This window comes from Dipodomys merriami, unplaced genomic scaffold, assembly GCF_024711535.1.
Source record: "Dipodomys merriami isolate MVZ:Mamm:240054 unplaced genomic scaffold, mDipMer1.0.p SCAF_21, whole genome shotgun sequence".
NCBI classification, from domain to species: Eukaryota; Metazoa; Chordata; class Mammalia; order Rodentia; family Heteromyidae; genus Dipodomys; species Dipodomys merriami.
This window is the reverse complement of record NW_027203493.1, coordinates 695749-700803: the sequence shown is the minus strand read 5'-3', so window position 1 is coordinate 700803 and position 5055 is coordinate 695749. Positions and strand designations below refer to the sequence as shown.

General features: G+C 43.8%; 1 long non-coding RNA gene across 1 annotated transcript; it reads left to right on the top strand.

Annotated features, from left to right (window-relative positions):
- Positions 1 to 246: 246 nt before the first annotated feature.
- On the top strand, positions 247 to 4738 carry LOC138833514 (uncharacterized). Its single transcript, XR_011373941.1, has 3 exons — positions 247 to 370; positions 2451 to 2638; positions 4652 to 4738. It is a non-coding gene; the product is annotated as an uncharacterized lncRNA (long non-coding RNA).
- Positions 4739 to 5055: the final 317 nt, after the last annotated feature.

Here is a 5055-nt window from a genome sequence, read left to right as displayed (position 1 = left end):
GTAGTCATCAAGGCCTCAGAAGCAAACTGAAGTCTCTGCAATCCGTGCATGGGAAACCTGGAGAGAAGGACAGAGTTCATCTAAGGCTGCTCTCCTGGATGCAAGCCCGTTGGGATGGAGCAGGTGAGGACCCACACAGACAGAGGGAGGGAAAAGGCTGGCAGCCAGGCCTTGTGACCTGGCACATGCCTGTGTGGGCAGGACCAGTCGCCATGTCTAGGTCCATATAGCCCTGGGCCCCATCACCGTTCCAAGCTAGTGAGCTCTCCTCCAAATTGCTCGCTATTTGCTGAAGGTAGACACACACAGCGAATCATGAAAGGGCTCGTACCTCTTGTGCTGGTCCTTCTTGGCCTCTGCTTCTACGAAGGTGAGTATTATTTGTGAGCGCTCTAGCAAAGCACCTTGGTAAGTTCTCTTCTTAGAACACTCAATAAAACTGTTTCCCCATGGGGCTGGGCTAAGCAAGCAACCAGAATTGTAAATCACTAAAAGACTGCAGCTCATTTCGTTAAAACCCTTACATTTCAGATGTTGAGGAGTCTGTCACAGCTGGCCGATTTTAGAAATGGTTTTTCCTTGCAGCTTCTTCTCTGACTCTGATTGTTGGAACTTGGACTGTAACACTTCCCATCAATTATCTCTGGAGCCAAATGGACAAATGTGCTGGGATTTCTTTTTTTAATTATAATTTTTGTAGCACTGACGCTTGTAGCTCGGACCAAGTGTAAATAGAGATGTGTTGTTAACAGTCTCAAAAAAGCTCACTGGAGTCGAGTGTTGGTAGCTCACGCCTATAATCCTAGCTACTCAGGAGCCTGAGATCTGAGGATCAAAGCTTAAAGCCAGCCCCGGCAGGAAAGTCTGTGAGACTCTTATGTCCAATTAACCACCAGAAGACTGAAGTGGCGCTGTGGCTCAAGTGTTAGAGTGAGTGCCTTGAATTGAAGAGCTGAGGGACAGTGCCCACGCCCCAAATTCAAGACCCCTGATAAAAATTAAAAAAAAAAAAGCTCACTGGAGCTGTGTGGCTTGTGGGATGACTAGAGAAGTCAGTACCCCAGAGCTAAGATGCTGAGCAAGAAATCTTTGGAATCAAAACCAAGCAGTCTCTGAGACTGAGCAAACCCTCCTTGGTGAGTAGGGTCAGCTTTCAGGACGACCTGCCCGTCATGCTAACAGAACAAATGAATCACCAACATGATGATTTCTACTTTTCCAAAACTCATTACTGCTGTCATTTAAACCATGCATGTGTGTATTCCATTCCCTATCAACAAACTTGTGGCACTGATTTTTTTTTAATGTTTGTATCAGAACTGAGACTTCATTTGGGACATTCACTCTTGCTTACCGCTTTTCTGCTCAAGGCTGGCACTCTACCACATGAGCCACACCTCCAGGCCTAACTTTCTGGTAGATAACTTTTCGGTCGCTTCACGGATTTTCTTGCCTGGGTTGGCTTTGAACCATGATCCTCAAATCTAAGTGTGGAATTAACAGGCTTGAGCTACCAATACCAGTGTCTTTGACTATTGTTCTTCCTTCGCTTTCTGAATCTTACATTATTTCTCCACATTGTCCCTTTACAACCTCTCAAATACTTCAGTGAGTGTTGCTATTTAACTAGATATTCCAACAGAGACTAATAGGTTACTATTTGGGTACAAGGTTGCCTAACCCTGAGAGTAGCAAGGTATCTCTGCATGGTTCTGCAAATCTATCATACCAGCCACTCAGATGGCCAAAGCAGAAGTATGTGAGTTCAAGGCCATCCTAGATAACAATATTACAAATATAAATTTAAAAAAAAACTTGTTTGTGGAAATTTCCTCTATGAGCTAATAATATGGATTCATACTGTTCAGAATTCCAGGGTAGATAAGTAGGAGTCCTGCTTTTCACCCTCTCTACATGTCTAGGCAGCATTGTGAATGAATAACACCTACTACAAATTTCTTTATAAACTATATAAGAAATAGGAAATCCGCCAGATGGTAGCCCATGCCAGGAATCCTAACTACTCCAGAGGCTGAGATCTGAGATCACAGTTCAAAGCCACCCCAAGCAGGAAAGTCTGTGGGACTCTTGTCTCCAATTAACAAAAAAGCCAGAAGTGGAGCTGAGGCTCAAGTGGTAGAGCACTCAGATGGTAGAGCTTTGAGAAGAAAAAGAAAACAAACAAACTCAGGGATAGCACCCAGGTCCTGAGTTCAAGCAACAAGCTTACTCATGTAACTGTAACCCCCCAAACGGTACTTTTACAATAAAAAAGTCCTAGCTCTACCTTCTGGCTGTTTAAGCTTCATGATGCTACCAAAGTCTTAGAATATCAGGGGAAGAAGAACAAAAACACTGAGGAAGCCATCTAGTCAATAGTCCCAAGGCTTGGTAAAGGGAGAAATGAAACAGTTCCCAAAACTAAATTTCTTTTTACTCTCATTCCACAGCAAATGCCCTGGTCTGCCCAAGTCTTGTTATTGAAAGTGTCACCTTTATAACAGGCTCCAGTTCTGCATTAAAGCTTCAACTTCAGTCATACAATGCACCTAAAGAAGCTGTGGAAGCAAAATTGGAAGTGAAAAAATGCATAGATAAGATAAGCTTTTTGAAGAGAAAATATATTGAAGAAGTAATGGTAATTTCTTTTTCATTGCTATTAATATTATTTTTGGGGGGTGGGGTCCGGTCGTGGGACTTGAACTCTGGGCCTGGGCGCTGTCCCTCAGCTCTTCAGCTCAAGGCTAGCGCTCTACCACTTGAGCCACAGTGCCACTCCCGGCTTTTTTCTTTTTGCTTATGTGGTGCTGAAGAATCGAACTCAGGGCCTCAGGCATGCAAGGCAAGCGCTCTACCACTGAGCCACCTTCCCAGCCCCGTGCTATTAATATTATTGTTCTTGTTGTTGTGTTATTAGGGGCTGAACTCGGGTCCTGGACACGGTCCCTGAGCTTCTTTTGCTCAAGCCTAGCTCTCTACCACTTGAGCCACAGCGCCACTTCTGGCTTTTTCTGTGTATGTGCTACTGAGGAATCGAACCCAGGGCTTCAAGCATGCTAGCATTCTACCACTAAGCCACATTCCCAGTCTTTTATTGCTATTATTAAGGAGTTTGTACAAAGGGGTTACACTTCCATCAGTCAGGTGATGAGTACAATGCTTCTTGGATATTGGCACCTCTTCATCAGCCCCTCTCCACGTTTTCTCCCTCTCATCCCTACCCAGAAGTTAAATACTTCATTTTTTATATAATGTATATTGAATACAATGTCTGCATGACCTCACCCTTCCTCCCTCCATTCCTGTACCCCAGTGCTGGTCATTTCTTTCTCCTTTTTGCTTAAAGGTGTCTGCTCAGTCAGATAGTCAAGAATGAGGTTGGTCTGCCAACTACAGGAAACATAGATGGGAAGGTTTCCAAATATCTGCTCTTTCCTTGGGAAGTTCATCTATAGCTACTCAGGTGTCCATCACCTTTTTTTTTTTTTTTGTCGATCATGGGCCTGAACTCTGGGCCTGAGCACTGTCCCTCAGCTCTTCCGTTCAAGGCTAGCACTCTATCACTTGAGCTACAAAGCCACTTCTGGTTTTCTAGTGGTTTATTGGAGATAAGAGTTTCATGGACTTTCCTGCCCAGGCTGGCTTTGAACCTTGATCCTCAGATCTCAGCCTCCTGAGTAGCTAGGATGACAGGAGTGAGCCACCGGAGCTCAGCCCTGTGGTTTTGAACTTGGGAGTTTTGCTGAGGTTGAGTTCTGTCAGACTAGGGGATCACAGCTGTTGTAGTGTTTGCCAGAGTTGAAAAGATGTGCATGGGTGGGGACAGATGGGAAAGAGAGAGCTAGACTAGGGCTCTGTCCCAGTAGTGCTGGGATTGGATCTTTCTGCCCACCTCATGGGCTGAGATAAACTCCTCAAAACAAGGCTTTTCAAAAGCTCCTCTCATTCCTGTCCAACTCTCAGACCTGAGTCCTGCCATAGAGAAGAAGGGAAGTTCTACTTTTATGACTTAGCAGAGAGAATCAAAACTGAACTGCTCTATCCTGATGGGGCCTCTCACCGTTACATAAGCCTGAATCATCTCAGAGTGTATTTACCTGATGCTAATAGAGATACTGACTTATGTACATAAACAATAACTTTTTGTAATTGCATCCAATTTAATGGTTTAGGTTGGAGGTGGGGGGCAGAGTTTGGGGGGGTTTGTGTTGTTTATTTTTTCTTTTTTTTTAATCGATCATGGGGCTTAGACTCAGGGCTTGGGTACTGTGACTAAGCTTCAAGGTTAGTTCTCTACCACTCTGAACCACAACTCTACTTCTGGGTGTTTGGTGGTTGATTGGATAGAATAAGCTCACTGGACTTTCCTGCCTTGGCTAGCTTTGAAATGCAAACCTCAGATCTCAGCCTGCTGAATAGCTATGATTACAGGCATAAGCTACCAGCGCCTGGCTTGTCACTTGGTTTTAAAAACATATTTGTGTGAGTGTGTGCGCGCATGCGTGTGCACGTGCATGCATGCATACATATGTGTTCTCTTTATAACTTGTAAAATATTCTTCTTGACAACACTCACAAATAATTAAGTCCTGTTAACATCTCATCTGCAGATAGTATGGCTTATTTTAACTTTGCTCTCTTTCAATTTCAGGCAAAAATTGTGATCAGCTGTAATCTTTTAGAGCCGTAGGATTTCATCCTGGTGTTTACTGTCTTTCATGGATCCACCAATCTTCACCCCACAAAATGTAGAGGTTTCAACGTCTTGCTCCAATAAATACCTTGCATTGCACATTTGTGTCAGTTTGTTATTATTCCACAGTATTGGGTGTTGGGTGGAGGAGATTTTGATCAAGGAATGACCCATTGTGTTGGTGAGAATCACCTGTGCAGACAAGTCCTATAACCAAGGCAAGCCTGGGCATTGGGAACTACAAGACAGGATACTGGCCTAAAATCATTCTGCATTACAATGCCAGTTTCACATTTCTATGTTCTTTCTTTCCTTTCCATACTTAACACTTTGACTATAATATGTTTTGGGGTTTTTGGTGG